Below are 23,013 nucleotides of genomic sequence, written 5' to 3'. Positions count from 1 at the left end.
TTTAGTTCTTGAATTTTAGATTTAAGGGTACTTTCTTCGATTTAAAAAAAAGTAGGGGTGGTGGAGCAATTTTGACGATATTTGAGTTGTTGAAAGAAGAAAACGCATAAATATATTCTTCTACTCCGAAGAAAGCCGTGTTTTTATTTTTTTTTACTTTAATTCTTGAATTTTAGACTTAAGGGTAGTTTTTTCGATTTAAAAGAAAACAGAGGGTGATAAAGCAATTCTGACTTCATATTCGTATTCAGGGGGCCAAAATACTATAAGACATGTAGGTCTTGTTCAATGAACAGACAACTTTTTTTTTTAATAATAAAAATTAAAAATAATTATTTTTAATTTTTATTATTTAAATACACAATTAAAAATAATAATAATACTCCGCAAAAAGCCCAACTAATAGAAAAATAAAAAAGTAGGTTAATTTTAAATTTAGATCCAACTATTACAATGTTATAGATTTATTAAGTAATATATAACAAGTAATCCTTATTAATAAAATCAGATGTCTGTCTGTACATTGCTTAAAACTTCAAAATGTTAACATGATTAGTTATTATGGACATCAGAGATTCCAAAAATGTTCTTAAAAAATTTAATGTATGTATGTATGTATGTATGTATGTATGTATGTATGTTTGTCTGTCACAAAAACTTTGTACCCCAATCACACAAAAACATGTGAATCGATTTAAGTCCAACTTGGTAGGTTATTAGGTATTGACCCAAGGAAGGTTTATAAATTTACAGATTTAAAAAATATTAATTAGAACGGGAGATATTCAATTTTTTCAAAAAATTCAAAAAATCGAAAATTTCAAAATTTTTTATTTTTCATGGATTGCTTTTGAAGTTTATATACTTGAGTATTATATGTTATTTAGTCACATTATAGCATAACTTTGCAAAAAATAAAGTCCTATAACTAATATGTAAGTATAAAAATGTTTTCAAAAAATCGAAAATTTCAAAATTTTACATTTTTTTATGGATTGCTTTTAAACTTTCTATATTTGAGTATTACATGTTATTTGGTCACATTTTAGCATAATTTTTCAAAAAATACTATTCTACAACTAAGATGTAAATATAAAAATATTTTCAAAAACTTGAAAAATGGAAAATTTCCAAATTTCACAATTTTTAATGGATAGCTTTTAAACTTTCTAAAAATGAATATTATATGTTATTTAGTCAGATTTTATCATAATTTTGCAAAAAATACTATCCTACAAGAAATATAAAAAAATTTTCAATATATCAAAAAATCGATACTAATTACTATATGAAGTATAATTCAGTAGTATTTTTGGAGTCTCTGATTAATATTTTGATGTCAAAATAGTGCAATTCAAAATTATTTATCAAATCAATCTAATATTTTCAAGAAGTTCAGAAATATTGAAAATGGAAATTTTTTATGATTAAAATGATTTCGCAGGATGTCAAGAATTGTAAGTCACCTGTGATACAATACAAGCATATTATGCCACTAGGCAAAAACTTACATGTTAAAACGTTTTTTCATTTTAACTCTAGATTTAACTTTAAGAGATGTTTTGAGCAATGTAAAGACAAAAGTTAACACGGTGTCTATTTTTGTTTAACAAAATTCCCTGCTTTGTCCAAACTTTTCACGGTTTATCTCTTTTTTGTCAAATTTAAATTTACTTGATTTTATCCATAAATAAATCTACAAATGGCTATAAAAATTTACTTATTTTATGAAAATACTGTTTCTTAAGTTCATATAAATATAGATTGTATTACTTGCTGTCGTACAGTTTTCTGTTTATACTAATACATTTAACTGGGTATCTACCAAACGGGAAAAACTGTAAAAAGCTGGGAATATGCCGAACCGGGAATTTTCCTATCAAATTAAGAAAAAGTTTCATTATATTAATTCGCTTTTAAAAAATTGCTTTTTACTTCAATTTTTATTGATGTATAATATTTATGAAAACAGACCCGAGTCAAAATTTAAGCCCTACTTTCAGCCTAAAATTTAGGTCTTATGTTAGGTTTTAGCAGTCGTAACGTAGGGTCTACTTGCGATACAATTAGTTCCAATTAGACTCTACTATAACTCCAAAAACTGTATGGAAAATTTAATTTTTTTAATACATTAATTAAAGTACTACAAATTGATAAATATTGTTCTCTGCATTTGAATTGGTTAAAATAACTAATTTGATAACAAAAAGTCAATCACTGATTCAAATAGTAATATTTTCCTACTAAAATAGCTATAATGGTAACTAATTATTATTTTTTTCCGGTCAAATTAAATTCCCTAGCTATTTCCTGATTTTCCAGATTGGTAGAAACTTAAATGTATTGGTAGAAACTAAAACCCGTCGAAGACGGGTACGACAGCTAGTATTATATATATTTCTCTAAATAAAGATGTCTATTGACTTTTTAAAAATGATTTTCTTAAAAATTTCTTTATTAAAAGTATTAATATTTAAATTTTATAGTAATTGCTGTTTTAAAAAATCAATCCGGGAATATTTATTTTTGGTCCGGGAATTTAAAAATAATAATTCACTAGACACCTTGAATTAATTTTTAACTTGATATAATAATTTTAATTCACTAAAATGAATTTAATTTTAGTTTTTAATAGAATTAATAAAAAAGAATTTAAATGTTTTTGGATATCGATTTTTTTCAAAAAATAGGTTATTATTGTATTATTTTTAGTTGTCAGTTATGGGAAAGTCGAGAAGCAGTCGAGAAGTTCGGTCGATGACAATTAGAAAATTAGACGATACGATTTGACAATTAACAAAAGAATAAACAAGATGATCGTTTGAAAACCAAAGACGATAACCAAATAATCGCTCGAAAAAATGAAATTCGCGGATCGAAGTGAAACACTAACTTACAGAAATATAAGTCATTTTTCACTGATTATCCATTTAAAAAATTATTGTTGATGTCTGCCAAACAAATACAGGGTTGCCACGGACCTGGAAAACCTGGGAAACCCGGAATTGTCATGGAATTTTTTTTCAGTCATGGAAAACCTGAAAAATCTGGAATTGTCAGGGAATTTTATAAAGCCTGATACTAAAAGCTCAATTTTTTGTATTTGAGTCGTAAAAATTTCAAGTTTTCAAGTTGACATACAACTTTTTGATTTTAAATTTAGTGCTTACAATTGAAATCAATATGGCATTTCTAAATTTTAGTTTCTTTTGGTCTCTATCTTCCTTTAAATAATTTTTAAATTAATACATTTTAGAAACCCCAAAATGTTATGAAACTGAAGCTACCAACTTTTATGCAATGAAAATTTTTTCTTTTGCTAATTGTTTTTTAATGTAAGAAGCCCTTTAAAAAATTGCAATCGAAAAAAATTGCTTCTGAAGCAAGGAAATAATAATTTAGTTAAAATTTCGGGATATTTGGAAAATCTACGAAAAAATAATTAAAAATCACTAATTTCCTTGCCTTCCTTAGATCCTCTTACAATTTTTTTAAATGACTTGTCACATTAAAATAAATAATTTGTAAAAGAAAAAATTGCTTATGAGGTGAGGAAATAATAATTTTGTTTAAATAATATAGGGATTTTTCGAAAATCTGTGTAAAAAATCAAAATTAATAATTTCCCCGACTTCGATCTTTTAAAATTTTTTAAAAGGCTTCTAACATTAAAATAAATAATTAGCAAAGAAAAAATTGTCATTGAATAAACGTAGGTAACTTCAGTTTCATAAAATGTTATTAAAATGCTTTTTAAAATACTGGTTTAATAATTGTGAAAAATTCTAAACTTAACTAAATTTTTAAATTTAAAAAGATTTGCTCCTCATCTTTCTTCGGAGCGTATCTCAAATAACCTTACAAATTTTAACTTAATTTTTTGTTAATAATGAAATTAAAAATTAATAACTTATTTTGTTAACAATTTACTTAAAGGATTTTATACTTTTTGTCGTAATTAGCTAAAAACATACCAAAACAATTTTATTTCTGGTTTGGAATTTTTTAAGAAATGGTCTGGAAAACCTGGAAAAGTCATGGAATTTTAAAATCGATGTCTTGTGGCAACCCTGAAATAAATAAGTAAATACACAAGTAAATAAATAAGTTCCATTACAACACAGACAGCGCAGCATTAGCGAGTGAGGTATTTACGTATATTTAAAAAAATTTCAACAGACACTACGTGCATCAACGAACCTTAAAAAATTCAACAATTTATATTATCAATCGTTTATTAAATCTATACATATATGTGATTTGTGTATATGTAGGAGTTTATATCTGCATATGAGCAGTATACATGTGTATGTAATTTATGAACATGTGTGAGTATACATGTACATGTGATTAGTGTATATGTGTGAGTATACATGTGTGGGTGTTATGCGCGCATGCTTGATATTCATAGAACACTACTGCGCATGCCTGATATTCATAGAACACTACTGCGCATTCCTCACATTGATAGAACACTACTGCGCATGCCTGACATTCATAGAACAATAGTGCGCATGCCTGACATTGATCGAACACTACTGCGCATGCCTGATATTCATAGAACACTACTGCGCATGCCTGATATTTAAAGAACACTACTGCGCATGCGTAATATTGACAGAACACTACTGCGCATGCGTAATATTGACAGAACACTACTGCGCATGCCTAATATTGACAGAACACTACTGCGCATGTGTAATATTGACAGAACACTACTGCGCATGTGTAATATTGTCAGAACACTACTGCGCATGTGTAATATTGACAGAACACTACTGCGCATGCGTAACAGTGATAGAACACTACTGCGCATGCGTAACAGTGATAGAAAACTACTGCGCATGTGTAATATTGACAGAACACTACTGCGCATGCGTAACAGTGATAGAACACTACTGCGCATGCGTAACATTGACAGAACACTACTGCGCATGCGTAACATTGACAGAACACTACTGCGCATGCGTAACATTGACAGAACACTACTGCGCATGCGTAACATTGACAGAACACTACTGCGCATGCGTGACATTGTGAATATGTATACATTTGTGTTAATATTATTTTTAAAAGATATACATATATATACGGCTAGGGTCGGTCGGTCGGTCGGTCGGTCGGTCGGTCGTTCTTCAACTTAATATAATAAGAGATTATATTGTAGAATAATTTACGAACTTTTCATCCTTTTTCAATCAAATTACGGACTTTATGGAACTTTTTTCAAAAAAACTGACTTTTACGGACCTCAAGCAAAGTTACGGACTTTTACGGACCTAGTTCGAACCCCACCATGTCCAATAATAAAAATATTTAAAATCTTTAAAATTTCTATATTTTTGAGCGTGGCCAAAATCTTGCAAACCATGGTCAAGGATAAAAATAATTTTAAAGCTGAAAATTTGTATATTTTGACACTAGCCACAATTTAGGAAACCATGGTTAATGTCAAATATATTTTAAACCCAAAAAATTTCTATATTTAGTCCATGGTGTGAAACTTGCGTACCATGAGCAATGACAAAAATATTTAAAAACCTCAAAATTTTTATATTTTTTACCATGGCCAATATGTAACCAAACCTGAAAAATTATGTATTTTGATTATATCCACATTTTTTGGCCTTAAACTATTTTTACCTTTGACCATGGTTTTTGTTAGATTTTGGAAATGGTCAAAAATAAAATTTTTTAAGTTTTAGGCTATAGTTTGCTAGATTTTAACAGTAAAATATTAATTTATAGTATGCACGGAGAAAAGTATAAAGTAATTTTCACTACTTTTATAGTAAAACATTTCTGGTAACTTTTACTACTTTCGAAGTAAATTTTTCATACGTTCGAAGTAAATTTTACTAATTTTTTATAAGCATGTTCTTTGAACGTAGTAAAATTTACTTTGAACGTAGCAAAATTTACTCCGAAAGTAGTAAAAGTTACCAGAAATGTTTATAAAAGTAGTAAAAATTACTTTATATGTTTCTCCATGTGGAAAAGGGCCATAGACAATATTGTATCAGTTGTTGGCCAAAGTTTTAAAATATGGCTCAAAGTTTGATTATTTTTCCTAAAGTCATTGGTCATATTTGACTAGAATTTGACATTTTTCCATTTCTTCGCAAAAATAGTACAATGATGCCCAATAAATTCCATAAAAAATACTTTACTTTCAATTTATTCCTATACAAAATTTAAAAAAAATTTAAAATCATCTGGCGCCGATTTCCTGGGAATTTTTCTTTTTCTCCCAAGGGAAAATTGTTTCCTTTTTGTATAAATTTCAAAGTGTGCATTAAAGTAAACGGAAAAATGAAAGAGCAATCCTTCCATCGAAAGAAAGATCTCTTTTAATGCATGCGAATATATCTGCATGAAGGCTTTTATACTTTCTATTAAGATACTAAAAAGAATTATGCAGATTCACTTGGTTCGTTAATTTAAAAGGCCATTTCGATTTGCTTAACCGGTCATTCAGTGATAAGCCGGAGTCCATAACACAGTGAAATAGACACTTGCGACATTATAATATAAAACGAGATGCGAACAAGGAAAATATTGATTTTCTCCACTCTTTACACTTCTCTTGCGATCAGCTGATTGTTTCCATATTATTATTCAAACTTCAATCGTTATTTTACGAAATTTAAATTCGAAATTTTGAAGAATATTAAAATACCCCTAATTTCGTTAATTTAAACAAAGTTCATTTTCTCTTTCAATTAATATTTTAATTTCAATTTTTTATATTGAAAATCATTTCTTATTTTCGACAAGTAAATTTTTATATATTTTGTTTATTTCAAAGTTTTAAAATCCCCCTCTCCTTTTTTAATAATGGGAGATTGTGGAAAATTTTGTTCTGAAAATTGGTAAAAAAAAAATTGTTTACAGAAATATATTGATTTTTTCCCAGGAAGTTTACTTGCGTTTTTTCCATCAAAAAGTTTAGTATTTTCGGGAAAATGTCCTTGAATAAAAAAAAAAATACCTGAATTATTGTTGTCAAAGAGATTTTTTTGATTGTTTCTTTTTTTGTTTGCTTGAAAACGTTGAAAAAAAAGTCCATTGAAAATGTGGTGGTTGTCCGGTTGCTAAGGTTTGTCAGACTGTCTCCCGTGGTGCATCACTCTTTTCAAGATGGCTGCGGCCTTGGGCGTGGTTCCCCACATTACATTACGAACTGATTTCTTTCCCACAATTTTTAATTGTTCAAGTGATAATTAATTTTATTTCTAATTGTCCATCACTTAAAGAAGAGAATTATCGAGTTTTCCTGGTTATTTTCATTGTTGACTTTTATTAAACCGGGTCGACGACATACGACGCGAAGGCAATGCTTACGAAGCAGCCATCTTGCTAACTTCAATCCCTTCTCCTTTTCACCACGACGACGAGAGCGGTCCATTCGACACAGCATCTCTCTCTCTCTCTCTTCACCCCTCCTTGTGAAACTTTACACACGCTTCGTAGTATATAACTTTCAGACATATATTCTTCCAGAATTTTTAATTTTTTCTGAAAACTTCAGTTTTTTCTGAATTGAGACAAAAAAAAGAATCAAAAATGTTCACTTTTTGATTCTTTTTTTTTTTTTCTTAAACTGCAAAATTTTTTGTAGAATAGGGAAAATTTGTTTAGATTTTTAGATGATGCTAAAAATAATACTGGTTTTGAGGAATATTGCACTTTTTTACTGTTTAAAAGAGAGCGGGTTTTTGTTGGGACAAGCCTTAAATATCTTCAGGAGAGACTGTCTCATGAATATCGGGAATGCTCTGTTAAATTTTCTTCAGAACCATCCGATTGCAACAACTTTTTCTTTGACATATATTCCACGATCGACAAATTACTCTAGAACGATCTCTAGAGCAAACACCTTTAAGCAAAACAGAAAAAAGGCAATTCAAGCACTTTTGGCGTTCGGAATCGATCCTTTTTCGCCTTTAAGTGTGCCTTTGGCGGCAGATGTAAGAAGATGCCTAAGATTCTACACACACGCACACACTCGTTTTACAAGAAGAAAAGACATTGAGAATGCGCTGAGCGTGTGAAATTTTGCAAGAAAGGAATGAAGCAGAATTTTTGCTTCCCTTTTTCCAACCCCTCTCTCTCTCTCTCTCTCTCTCTCTTTCTCTCTCTTTTAACATCCCCCTTTGAAAGCGAAAGTGGCGCCGCTTCCTGTCCCTTTTTGGCTTATAATCTCTCTTCGCGCGGCGTGATTGTCAAAAGCAGAAAAAAGAAAAGAAAAAACATCTCGGAGTGTTGTTGAGAATAAAAAAAATTATTTTGGTTTCTTGTCAGGAAAAAAAAGCCGCTCTCAAGATTCAAAAAATATTGGTAAGTGAAACAAAATTCACTCTTAAAGAATCCGCTAGAATTCTCCTCATTCTGTTGTAGAATCGAAACGCGTTCTTCCATGTAGCTAAAGTTGTGAGGTGGGGGAATTGTGCTCAGCCATCTTGCCTTTCATCCTGTCCTTTGTACTCGTTCTCTCTGTCATGTGTTTGCAAGTTGTGCGCATGCTCGGAGCTTCCACTTTCTTTGACACGTGCCGCGCGCCGTCGCTTGATTCCCGAAACGAGAGAATCCAGAGCATCATCGCAATATTCTATATGGCCATTTCGCATTTACTTTTTCATGAGATTTGTGCGAAAATCGAGGTGAAAACTACCTGTAAATATCCGATAAAAAATAGAACCGAAATTTTTTACATAATCTTCCTTTAGTCAACTATATAAAAGATCCCCAAAATGTAGCAGTTTCTAAATTTCTTTTCTTGACAATACAAATTCCTTCTTTGAAAAACGAGAAGATAATAATTAATGATAATAAATTAACTTTCCTAGACGAATAGAATTTCACTTTTTTTTTTTTTTGAAGAAAAAAAACTAATTTCCCAAATTTATTAGAACGATAACGCCAAGTGTTTGTTATGCATCAGATGGAAGCATGGTATTGCAATAAGATTTAATTTATTCCATCGCAAACAGCACGACCGTAAATTGGATTTTGTGACGTATTGGTTATGAGCTCGACTAATTCGGCGTGCATTTCAAATAATTAATAAACAATGTAGCAGAATATTATCGGTGAACGATCGACCACCTCGTACATATATATATACGGATGAGGCGTTCATCAGGAAAATTAAACACTAGACCAGAAAAAAGAATAAAATCATTTTAAAAAAAGTGTTCCGTACGGTACACTTTGAGTAAGGAACCCTAAAAAACAATGATGATTTATATTAAGAAAAGAATGAAGATTTATTTCCAAAAATACTCATTATAGATCAAGATCAAAGTTGCATTCATCAATTGATATCGATCAGAATTGCTTCCTGAAGAGATTTTTTAATTTCCAATTTAAAATTCGGTAGTTTGTTTGGGGAGCATAGTTGGGAAGTATCAAGAGGTCTATTTTAACAAGATTATGGTCTTGGTCTAGTAGGGGTAAGTTTGCCAAGAGTAAGATGGAAATAATTCCAGAGCGGGACAGTGTTTGGGTATAATTTTACTGTCCCTATACTAACCCTCTGCTGTCCTCAGTATAGGATAGTAGAAAACTTTTAATTTAATCTTCTTTCTCTCTACAAGTCTTCTACTGTCCCTCTGCTGTCCTCTTTATGAGACAGTTCACAAATTTTTATTCAATTTTATGTTCTGATACTATCCTTCTACTGTCCCTCTACTGTTCTCCATATGGAACAATAGAGAAATTTGTGTTCAATCTAATGTCCTTCCATAATTTTACTGTTCCTCATCTGATCTCTTGTATGGGACAACAATAGATAAATTTGAGTAAAATCTAATGTCCCTCAACTATTCTTCTATTGTCCCTCTGCTCTCCTTTGAATGGGACAGTGATGAACTTTTTCTTCAATCTAATGTCTCTCTTCTATTCATCTACATTTCCTCTGTTATTCTCTGTTTGGGACAAAAAAGAAATATTTCTTCAATTTAATGTTCCTTTACTATCCTTCTACTGTCCCACTACTGTTTCTGGATGGGTGAGAAATACCTATTTAGTGTAATACCTGATGACGTATCATCTAATGAAGGATAATTCCTTCTACTGTCCCTCTTCTGTTCTTTCTGTTAGACAATAGAAAAATTTCTTTTTAATATAATGTCCCTCTTCTATTTATCTACAGTTCGTCTGCTATTCTCTGTTTGGGACAGTAGAGAAATTTCTATTCTAATGTCCCTCTTCTATCCTTCTACACCCTTTTTGCTTTTCCCTGTTTGGGTCAGTAAAGAAATTTTTATACAATCTAATGTTTTTCTTATACTCTTTTATTGTTTCTTTGCTGTCCCAAATATCGAACAGTAAAAAAATTTTAATTCTTCTATCCTTCGACAATACCTCTTCTGTCCTCTGTGAGGGACAGTAGAGTAATTTCACTGCAAAAAATACTGGGACGAAAGTGTCTTAAATCAAGACACTTTTAGTGTTCAAAACGCGAAAAACGTCTTTAATTATGGCGCTTTTGCTCGATTAAAACACTTTTGTCCCACTTTTAAGACACCTGTTTTTGCACAGTTGTATCCAATATAATGTCCCACTATTATCCTTCTACTCTCCCTCTGATGTTCCCTGTATGGGACAGTAGAGAAATATTTATTCAATCTAATGTCCCTTTATTATTCTTGTGCACAGAGAAAAACAATTCTCTGTGGCTTTGCTGTCCCTTTGCTGGCATAAAAATGTTTTAAGGTATGGGACAGCAGAAAAATTTGTATTCAATCTAATGTCTCTTTATTATTATTGTGCACAGAGAAAAAAATTCTCTTGTGGTTTTGCTGTACCTTTGCTGTCGTAAAAATGTTTTAAAGTATGGGACAGCAGAAAAATTTCTATTCAAAATCTAATTTCAATTATTTATCGAAGTGATAACAGGCACGTAAAAAATTTTCTCTTGGAACAGGGGAAAGTTTCTCTAAAGTAGCGAAACTATTAACTGAAGGAACTAAAAATTTCGCTAATATTGGAAAATTTGTAGCTATTGTAAGTAAAACTTATACTTGGTGTGAATTTTTTTTTTTCGAAATTATTTTGAGAGAAATTGTTTATTATTTTTTTTGGAGGGAAAATTATTCGGATTGTGGAAAATAGAATTGTGTGAATTATAAAATGATTCTTAATGTTTGATGTATATGAATGTATTTTTTTTTTATGAAAGTTTCAATGCGCTTGGGCAGTTTATGAATTTCGCGTGCAACTAGGTGCACACATTTTTCATGCCCGCCTCTCCATTAACCCTCCGTCGCGTTACTGCTCCCCAGACTTACTGCATATTGATCTCATCAATCCTTCCTCCTCCTACCAGACTGATTCTCCCTTCTGGAACCGCTGTCTCTCTCTCTCACTCTTTCTCTCTTTTCTCTCTACCTCTCTCTTTCTTTTTCCCTAAGTTTCTCTCTTTTTTCTCTATCTTTCTCTCTTTTTTCTATCTTTCTCTATCTTTTTCTTTCTTTCTCTTTCTTTCTCTTTCTTATCTCTTCCTTTCTCTACTTTTCTCTCTTTCTCTCTCTCTCTCTGCCTTATCTCCTTCTTTCTCACTCCTTTTTTCTTTCTCCCAGAAAATTTTTTTTCTCTAACCTTTATTTTTCACTCTTTTTCTCCTTTAACTTTTCCATTTTCTCTCCCTCCTTTTTCTTCCTGCTGACTTTTTTGTTTTTATCCACTTTTCCTTCTCTCTCTTTATTTCACGCTCGTAAGTTTTTTCCTGTTTTTTTGTACCTTCTTCCACTCTTGCTTTATTTCTCTCGTTACCGATTCGTTTTATCGTTATTTTTTTTTTTTTTTGCTATTTTCCCCTTTTTCCTTCCAGTTCAGTAAATTTTTGTCTGCTTTCCTTCGTCTTAAGTTAAAGGGGGGTTTTTTTTCTTCCATTTCTTCTTTCCTCTCGATGGGGGAAAAAATCTACTGTTCTTGATAGCCAAAAATTTTCTGATTAAATAAAATTATTATTGTCTGCATTTGGTAATGAAAATATTTGTGTCTTAAATATTTTTTCAATAACAAATTTGACGATAAATTGGATTATTTCTTTTATTGCTTTTTATTGAACAGAAACTTGTCGGTGGCGGACTAGAAAGAAAAAATTAATACTGCTCTTGATAATTAATCATTTTCTCAGTAAATAAAATTTAAAAATCTTTGGTCGCCATTTCGAATCCTTAAGTATTGACCATAAAGATTCGGATCCAATTGCAGATGAAATTCGTTTGTTTTAAACACTTTTTGAATCAAAGGTCCGTCGAACTTTCGATAAATTAAACACAATTTTTTTTTTTTATTTTCTTATCGACCAGGTTCGAGCCAAGTTAGTAAGAAACTAAATCGGTATCAAAGTTACAAAAATAGTTCAGCCAAAGAAGAACAAGTTTTTTGGTACACAAGCAAGATCTCATTTTTTTCTTTTATCGATAACTTGATAAACCTTTAGAAATATTTTTTTTTTCGTTTTCCCTCTCTTTCTCTCTTTTGTTAAAGAGAAGAAGAAGAAGAAGAAGAAGAGAGAGAGAGATTTTCTCTCTTTTTGTCTTCTTGATCCTTCCCTCTCGTTTCGTTCACGATCCAAAGGAGAGAGAGTAGAAAATCGAGGCATCTTATCTCGCCGAGCATCGCCTCTGTATTCACTCGATAAATGTCAGTTTAATCGGCAATAACTTGAAAGAGAAACGGTAAACGAGACGCGAATGCCTTTTATTGAATCGCTTGTTATTTCGCGTTTATCGAACGTTTCCCTCTTCAGCATTTTCGAGAAACGCAAACATTATACGTCTCTCAAGGCACACTCGCAGGACACGTTAGCGGAAACAATTCGAATATTTATTATACAAGATACACCACGATAACAACTTTTATTTTCATTCATTAAAATACTGCCTTTTTTTCTTCTTCTTCCTTTTGGAAAAGTAATCAAGATTCTTGACAACTTTGTTCGAAGATGCTACAGAATTAGGTACAAAATAAATGCTTATCATTTCGAATGAGAATGAAAGAATTCTTGTCAATCTGTTTTCTTCTAAGTTCTCCTCTTCTAATAATAAGTATTATTAATTATTTTAGAGAAAGAAAATAAAATCATAGTTTTGCATTAAAGATCAATAAATTCATTAGACAACTCCCAAATCTAAAAAAAATGATCCAAACAGTAACTAATCGCAAAAAAGTGGTAAATTGAAGATTCACAGTAAATCGTGAGGAATTAAAAAGTGTTGCAGATTAAATTAACACCAAAAAAGATTAAAATAATAAATTTTGGTGTTATTTTTTACAATGAATGAAATTTTAGTTCATTAAATTTTTTTATAACTATAAAACATGAAGATATCGATAACTCCGAGTCTTCGACTCGGAGTCATCGATTTCTTCATATTTTATAATAATTAAAGATGACAAAGTAATAAAATAATTATTTTATATTATAAGAATATTATACTTCTTCAAAATTATTTTCATTATTTCAATTCAATTATTATTTTCAAAAATTTTTTACTACAATTTTACTTTATATCTATTATTTTTAATAATTTTCGAAAAAGTTCTTTGGCAATTTTCAAATCCATTTGTTTACAATATTCAATTTAACGAAATTTCAATTATTCCTAAATTCTTTAATTAAATGCATATTAGAAAATAAAACCTTCAAATAACATAATAGAAAATTCAATTAAACTTTTTCAAAAAAATTAATTTCAAAATTCAATTATTTCTAAAAATTCAAGCTTTATTGCTTTTAATATTCAATTATAATCTAAAATTTTAAGTGAAATTAATTTTTATGAAATAAAAATAAATTTTTATTAGAAAATTCTACAAGAATTTAATTATTTAAATGTAAAAGTAAATAATTTATTGAATAATTCAATGTTTCTTGAAATTCATTTCCAACAAAGAATTTTATCAACAAATTTTTAAATAATTCAATTAATTAGACAAATTTTAATGAACTTTTTGAAAATAATTACATTTTTTGAAGAAATTTAATTAAAATTGTATGAAAAATAATTAAAATTCTGTGAAAAAATTTATTATTTATGAAAATAATGGAATTATTTCGAAGAATTTTACTATTTCTGAAAATAATTAAAATTTCAAAATTCAATTATTTCTAAAATTTGATGGCGTTTGAAATTTAATAATTATTCAAAATTTTAACTGAAATTCATTTTAAAATCAATTTGTATTAGAAATTTCAAAGAGAATTCAATTATTTAAAAAGAAAAATAAACTAATTCATTGAATGATTGAATGTTTCTCAAAATTGAATTCTCATAAAAAGAATTTTATCAACAAATTTTTAAATAATTGAATTATTTCGACAAATTTCAATAAAATTTTTAAGAATAATTACATTTTTCGAGGAATTCAATTAAAATTGTATAAAAAATAATTAAAATTCTGTGAAAAAATTTATTATTTGTGAAAATAATTGAATTCGAAAAAAATTAATTTTATTATTAATAAAAATAATTGAATCCCTTTACCAAATGTTATTATTTATGAAAATAATTATTGAATTATTCTAAAGAATTTTACTACTTCTGAAAATAATTGAATTTTAAAAATTCAATAATTTTTAAAAATTGATGGGCTTTAAAATTTAATTATTATTTAAAAATTTAACTCAAATTCGTTTTTCAATCAATTTTTGATAGAAAAATTTCTAAGAGAATTCAATTATTTAAAAAAAATTATGTAATTCATTGAATAATTGAATGTTTCTCAAAATACAATTCTCATAAAGAATTTTATTAACAAATTCTTAAATAATTCAATTCTTTTGTCGAATTTTATTAAAACTTGCATGAACATAATTACTTTTTTCAAGAAATTCAATTATAATTGTATGAAAAATAATTGAAACGCTACGATGAGTTTATTAGTAAAAATAATTGAATCCTCACGAAGAATTTTATTACTCTTGAAAATAATTGAATTTCTGCAATAATTTGTAACTTCTCTGAAATTAAATTTTTTTCTAGTGTTTTCAACTAAAATCCTTCAATAAATCCATTATTTTTAATAATTTTTAAAAAAGTTCTTTGAGAAATTTCAAATTTATTAGTTTACAATTTAATTTTACAAAATTTCAATTATTCAGAAATTCTGCACTTAAATATATACTGAAAAATAAAAACTTGAAATAATTTCAATAAAAATCCTATTAAACTTTTAAAAAGAATTAATTCTACAGAATTTTTTGTCAAAAATATGAAAAATTAAGAATTTCAATGATTTAAGTTTGAAACTTTTTCAAAATTTAATTATTTTTAAAAATCCACGTTATAATGCTTGTAATATTTAATTATAATCTGAAATTTTAACTGAAATTCTTTTTTCAAACAATTTTTATTAGTAAATTCTACGAGAATTCAATTATTTAAATACAAAAAGAAATAATTTACTAATTTCATGTTTCTTGCAATTAAATTCTCATAAAAAATGTTATTAACATATTTTTTAAATCATTAAATTCTTTGGACGAATTTTAATAAAATTTTTAAGAATAATTATATTTTTCGAGGAATTTGATTAAAATTCCATTAAAAATAATTGAAATTCTGCAATGAGTTTTATTATTTATGAAAATAATTGAATTCCTAATAGAATTTTATTATTTATAAAAATAATTGAATCCCTGCAAAAATGTTATTATTTATGAAAATAATTGAATTATTGAGAAGAAATTTATAAAAAAATTTGTAAATAATTGAATTCCTTTAAAAATTTTTATTATTTATGAAAATAATTGAATGTTTGCGTAGAATTTTATTCAAATTTTTTTTTAATAATGGAATTCTTTTGGAAAATTTTATTGAAATAGTAGATATTGAAAATCATAGAATTTTAGTCAACTTTTGAAAATAATTGAAATTTTGACAAGAATTTGATAAAAATTTTGTAAAATAATTGAATATCAGAAAAGAATAAATTTTATTATTTATAAAGAGAATTGAAATTTTTACGAGAATTATTTTAAATTTTTGAACATAATGGAATTTAGTAACTATGTTTCTAAGTTAGTTAGTAAGTTAGTAACTAACTTACTAACTTTACTATTCTCCCTGGAGAAGCTGCATTCGTTGAATTATTACAAATCGTTGACTTTGGTATTTTAGTTAAAGTAAAATTTCATTCATAGTTAAAAATAACACTAAAATAGATTATTTTAATCCTTTCTGATGTTAATTTAATCCTAGAGGGATTATACGGTTGCAGATTATTTTTATCCATTCTGGTGTTACTTTAACACCTCACGTTTTACTGTGTTTCCGTAGATGAGTAGAAAGCCTAAATTCTTCTAAATAATAAATATTTTGTAACAAAAATATTTTAATGTTAATGTTTGTGAAATAAAAAGCACAGATCACTTTCTTTCAGAATAAAAAAATTCAAGAGTTAATAAATAAAAAAGAAAAGAAGTTTCTTAATAACTTCATTTGTTAGAGCATCAATGCGGATTAGTTGGACATTTTTTCCTCTCCTCATCTTGACTTGCTCGCAGAAATGTTTAGCGAGCCATTCGAAACATAACCTGGCACCTATAAAACGCACAAAACGTCTCCTGCGCGGAACCCTCCTTTTGTTGAGTGCAGCATCGTTTCGAGCCTCTTACATGGTCGTATCATCCAATAAAAGTTGCCTTTGTTTGATGGCCGACTAAATCGCCCTGCCAGCCCCCTAATGCGTCATTACTGTCGGGCTTTACGACTGCCTCGTATCATTTCACTTAGGTATATTGATATGGCAACGAGTTCCCGACCTCGTCCAACGCAAAAGCGACGACCGTGCTTTCCTTTAAATGTCCGATATCCGCGTCAATGACTCTACTGCATAAGCTTATTCCGGAAGTGGAATTTTTACTTTTTTTTTTACCAAAGGAAAATTTTTTTTTTTGAAAATTTAACCCTCTCAGGGTTGACACAAAAATTTAATTTTTTTCCCCTGATTTCCTAACAAAATTTTGACTTTTTTCCTGACCGTTAAGAATATTCTGATTCACTCTAAAAATGAGTAGCTACTCAAAAAAAATGTTCAATTATATTTATATACGAATTTCTTTAATTGTAAAATTATTCTCAAGAGTCAATAAATTTTATTACTTTTGAAAATAATTGAATTTCAGCAATCATTTGTACCTTCTTCAAAATTCAAGTTTTTTAATGTTTTTAACTAAAATTCTTCTATGAATCCATTATTTCTAATAATTAATTAAATATTTAAAAAAATGTAACTTTCAGAAGAATGTGAACTCTTAAAATTTTTCAAAAATCTGAGTTCTTTAAAATTTCTAATTAAATTCCATTCAAATTTGAAATTTTATAAAATTTCAAATTGAACCTTTTTGAAGTTCATCTATTTATGAAAATTGTAAACGCAACACTTTTAAAATTCATGTGGCAACCCTGCATTTTCGAAAATTTTTTTTTTTCAAAATTAACCCTCTAATAACACTTTTTGACATTCTCCAAAAGGGCCGACGGATAAAAATTAGAGGAGCTGCGGTACTTTTTACCTTTCTCTTTTATTTCCCTAGGTTGATATCACTGATAATTTTTGAGTGCTGCTTCTCTCGAAATTAATGCGTCTAGACAAAGATAAATGGCCTTTTTTATCACTTGACATTTTTTTCTTTGATAATAAGAAAAAAAAGTTTTGCCTAACATGCACTTCGACGATGAAGGAATGTCGCATTCATTTTTGCTAATAGAAACAAGAAATTTTCAAATCCTGATTCAAAACAATAGAATGAGAATAAATCCTTAAAGTTCGACTAGATTTTTAACCACATCAAGAAAATAATTAAAATCTATTTTTAAAGCTTTTTCTTTATTTGAAAAAAAACATTGGTGCTTTCAGGTCAAAAATGCTAAAAAATACAATTTTTTATGAAAGATTTAAATTATTTTCTTGATAAAAAAATTTTAAAAATGTATAATTTAATCGAACCCTCCCCTTAAAACAACGGAATATAATCAAAAACCAATTTCAATTTCTATCTTCTATTCTTCGAAAAAAACTTCTCTAAACCTTTTTTTTAAATATAGACATTCATCTCTTTCGGACAAAAACTTTTATCTAAACTCTCTCTTCATTTTATTGGAATTTATAATTTTATTCAATATTTTGTTCGATTACAATATTTCTGATACCTAACGGAAAAAGTTAAATTCACGGCAAAAAAAAAAAAAAAATTCAATGTCATGTTTTGCGGAGAATTTTTTTTTTTTTTTTGATAAAATTGAATTCCATTTAGTTTATTTATGAGTTGGATAATAAATATTGTGCGTATGGTGACGACAAGAAAACATGAATCGACATTTTTGAAATGCCAATAATGTATGTCTTGTGTGTTCGCGTATAATCGAGAAAAGTAACATATTTGATAAATAACGCAGAATATAAAAGAAAAACTTGCTTCATTCTCTTCTTTTTATTTTTTTGGTCACAGATCAGAAGAGATATTTATTTTCTGCTTAATGGAATGGAAAGGGAATATAAATTTCAATACCCTCTGAAGAAAAACCACGGTTGTCAGAAAAATCACTTACAAAAATATATTTCGGTCGCGTTATTTTTAAGTTCAAGTTTCATCACTGTTTCGATTATTTATTTTTAACAGTTGACAGTTTTATTCGATTTTCTTAAATTGTTACCGTTTCAAGATTTACAATTTCTCCATTTTTTTTTTATAAACTAAAATTTAATATTAAAAAAAATTAAAAATTAACTAAAATTTACTATTAAAAAAAAAATGAAAAATTAATTAAAATTATATACTGGAAAGCAAATTTATTCGATTCAAATAATTAATTACTTGATTATTATCAACTAGCGAAAATTTGCGCGCTAAAGCGCAGCGGCTAACTTTTTACTTCATTTTTTAAAGAAAATTAGCAATTTTAAAAATAATAGAATTTAAAAATTTTAAATTCAAATTTTTGTTGAAAACACTAAAATAATTCAATTTTGGAGAAATTGCAAATAATTTATTGCAGAAATTCAATTATTTTCAAAAGTAAAAAAATTCTTCTCATAAAATTCAATTATAATTAAAATTAAAAAAAAATTCTCGTCAAAATCCCAATTATCCTTGTAAATAACAAAAATTTTCCCTAAATTTCAATTATTTTCAAAAGTGACAATAAAATTCTTGTTCTAATTTCAATTATTTTCAATATCTACTGTTTTAATAACATTTTCCGATCAAAATTCAATTATTTAAAAAAAAATTTAATAAAATCGTACACAAACATTTAATTATTGTCAAAAATAATAAAAATTCCACAGGAATTCAATTATTTACAATTTTTTATATATTTCTTCGCAATAATTCAATTATTTTCATAAAATTTTAATTATTATAAATTATTATAAAACATAAAGAAATCGATCACTCCGAGTCTTCGACTCGGAGCAATCAATATCTTCATGTTTTATAGCAAAATACTTTTATAAGTTGTTTAATTTCAAAAAGGTTTGAATTTGGAATTTTTTAATGTCTTAATTCCCTTGGAAAAATAAGAACAATTAAATATTTATTTAAAAAAGAAATTATTGATGTTTTTGAATAATTTTACAATTACAGAAATTCGTAAGAATGTAACGGAACATTTTTTTTTTTGACTAAAATTTTTTCCTTTATTTTCTAAAAATTCAAAAATTTTCATTTTTAATGAAAATTTGTAATTGACAAATAGAATTTATAAACATTTGTTTTATTTATTAAAAAAAAATTTGAATTTTATTAAAACAATAAATTGTCAAAACAAATTTTTTTTAAAGAAAAAAAAAACAAAAGAATACACAAAAACTAACTTCAGGTGTGGACAGAATGAAAGAATGAATTATAGGATTATTATAGTTAATAATAATAATAATTAAATATTTACTTTGAATTAAATAATATTTGTTTTTGAGTCAATTAAATGGTATTTGAACCAATAATTTCAGTATTTGAAGCAAATATGAATTTAATTGACTCCAAAACAAGTATTATTTTATTCAAGTAAATATTTAATTGACAATAGTCTAGTAATCGGTTATTTGAATCAAATAAATTTTTTTTCATTGTAGATTTTAATGAAATTTGATTTTTGTCAAAACATTTAGTTTTTTAATTATTTTGTAATAAAAATCCGTGTTTAGGCTTTTTAATTTTTATGAAAGAATCTGACGAACAGTCAATGTAAAATTTACTCCAAAGTCGAAATTTCGTATTTTAAAAACTTTTAAAATAAAAATTTTCTTGAAAGTATCAAATTGATACCAAAATTGTTGATCAATTTTTTATTTGTTCCACATTTTTGGTATTAATTAGTTGCAATTTGATACTTTTATGTTATAATAGTGAAGAAAAGGCAAATTTTAAATTTTCCTTGGTGGGAAAGTAAAGAATTCAATTATCAATATTTTAAACAATTAGAAGTTGCTTTTGAATAAAAATTACATTTTTTTCTCTCTAAATTTTAATTTGTAAAAAAGTTTATTACTTTGAATTGTAGTGACTGGCTTTTTGCTTTTCTGCTAATAAATAATTATTATAAATAAATAATTATTATTTCTGCTAAATTAGCAAAATTTACTAATTTAGAAGCAAAAAATTAGTAAATTCTACTTATAAATAGTAATTTCTGCTAAATTAGCAAAATTTACTAATTTAGAAGCAAAAAATTAGTAAATTCTACTAATAAATAGTAATTTCTGCTAAATTAGCAAAATTTACTAATTTAGAAGCAAAAAATCAGTCATTAATTTAGTAAACATTTTGACTAATTAAAATTTTCAAAGAGTTTGTCAATAAAAACACTGCAAAAAAAATTAACTTAGAAGTGACCAAAATGTTACTTCCAAGATACTTAATTTTTACAGTGAAATATTTGTCATTGTGTCTACTAATTTTAGTTAAGAATTTTATTCATTAACTGTAAAAAATAAGTCTTGTGTTAAGCCTAATTTTGACTTAAATAACTTACATTTAGACCAAATATTTACTAAATTTCTGATTAGAAAACTCATTTTAAGGCCTTAAATTTTCTTATTTTCAATTTAAGCCCAAAAATGAGAATTTAAGAAAAAATACGTTTTGAGCTGTAAGTATTTTAAGACTGTTTTTACAGTGTTCATATTAAAATTTACTGCTTAAAATTTAATTTTAAGTAGTTTTAATTTTTAATTTTTTAAATTTTAAAAAAATTTTTTAATATTAAATTCGTAACTGTTTAAAAAATTTTTTACCGAAGTTTTAGTGAGCTGAGAAAATAATATGCTTGAATCAAACATAATTATCTTCGGTTCACTATTATTAGGTTACCACCTAGAATTTTAAAATAAAATTTTTAAATCTCCACTTAGATTTGAAGATTCAGAAAGTATTCCTCTTAAGCTGAAAGCAAATTCACTTTTCACAAACACCAATTCACTCACGCACATTTCAATTTTCTTTTTTTTTTTTTTTGCTAAAATTCACACACACACACACACAAAGAGGGAAAATTAACCGAATTTTTTCACAAATTCGCGACAAAAATAAAACGAATATTTCGACGTCTCGTTGAAAGAACGGTCCGAAAGAAACTAAACTCTAGCATAACCCCAAAGGCAACAAACTCACAACCCGAGCATAGTCCTTCGGACGTAGAATAATAAAAAAAAAAAAAGAAAAAAAAACTCATAACTCGAAGGAAAATAAAAATGGGCCCTAAAAGTAGGTATTTGTGGCGTTTACGAGGTCACGCTGAGGTAAATGACGCTGGATACAAGCTTCCGTCGGAAGGATACAGTAAACTTCTCTTCTATTGCTTTTAAGAAGACCCGAGGATTTTTGTCTATTTTCCATTGCAAGTTTTTGCCTCTCTTGCACGCACCCTCGGTTATTCGTGCCATAAAGTTTTGTCCCTGCTGGTCACCCCGTTAAATGAGTTTTTTTTTCTCTCTTCTTTTTTTTTAACAACCCTTGAGAAAGAGAGAGAGAGAAAAACCCTCGGGGTCATCCGTGACAAAATAAAAAAGCCACACTATTGCAGGAAACGCCAGTATTTGGTTATATTCTCGTGTGCGGGTTTGCTTTTTTTATCTTTTTTAATAGTTAACCTTGAAATTCTTAGCAATTTCGTAACGGCAGTTTTTTAAGGAAAGGTTTTTTTTTCTTTTTTTAAAGTTCTTTTGTTCGATTCGGTGGGTGTAGGAGAAGGGTGCGTTGCGTGCTAAAGAAGAGACCTTGGATCAAACAGATATGGCAAAGTGGAATTGTGCCGGAAATCGGGACTGACCGTGACTTTTTTTTTCTTGTTAAAGATCAATAGAATAAATATCGATAAAATTTTTTACAGAAATTACGAAAGTAATCAATGTTTTTAACTGTATTTTAAATTATTTAGAATTTAAAACAATTAAAAGTAGTTTAAGGGATGGATTTGGATACATTTTTAACTATATCAAGAAAATAATTAAAATCGTTCAAAAAATTATTTTTATAGTCATTTTTTGAGAAGAATTTAATGGTCAAAAAATAAAATTTAATTTATTTAATTTTTTATACGGAAATTCATTATATTATTTTTATATAACTAATTCTAAATTATAATTATATTATAATTTTTTTATATTTTTTATTTTAAAAAATTATTATTTCAAAATAACTACAAATATAAACAAATAAATTTCCAAATAAAAAATTGATTAAAAATGCTATTTTTTGCATTTTTAACATAAAAACAATGTTTAAAAAAAAATACTTCAAAAATAGTAGAAATAAATTTTTTGTTGACAATTTTTTCTAAATACAAATACAGATTTTCTACAAAACAAGATTTGGAGTTTTAAATCTTGAAAATTTTAAAGAAAAATAAAAGTTTAAAAAGAATCCAAATATTTTCTGCCTTATTTTATTTTTTAACCATTTCTAACTAACATTCCTCTCAAAAATTACTTTAAAACAAATTTTGTGGCCGATTTAAATAAGTTTCTTGATATAGTTAAATATTTAAAAGTATT

General features: G+C 27.3%; 1 long non-coding RNA gene across 1 annotated transcript in view; it reads left to right on the top strand.

Moving 5' to 3' along the window:
• Positions 1–8,202: 8,202 nt before the first annotated feature.
• Positions 8,203–23,013, top strand: part of LOC122503698 — an 80,465-nt gene continuing 65,654 nt past the window's right edge. Inside the window, exon 1 of the long non-coding RNA XR_006301774.1 lies at positions 8,203–8,340. This is a non-coding gene — a long non-coding RNA (uncharacterized LOC122503698). The remainder of the gene's footprint in view (positions 8,341–23,013) is intronic.

This window comes from Leptopilina heterotoma, unplaced genomic scaffold (genome assembly GCF_015476425.1).
Source record: "Leptopilina heterotoma isolate Lh14 unplaced genomic scaffold, ASM1547642v1 Lhet_268, whole genome shotgun sequence".
In the NCBI taxonomy this organism is placed as follows: Eukaryota; Metazoa; Arthropoda; class Insecta; order Hymenoptera; family Figitidae; genus Leptopilina; species Leptopilina heterotoma.
Note: the sequence above shows the minus strand (reverse complement) of the source record. Positions and strands in the feature narration are given on the sequence as shown.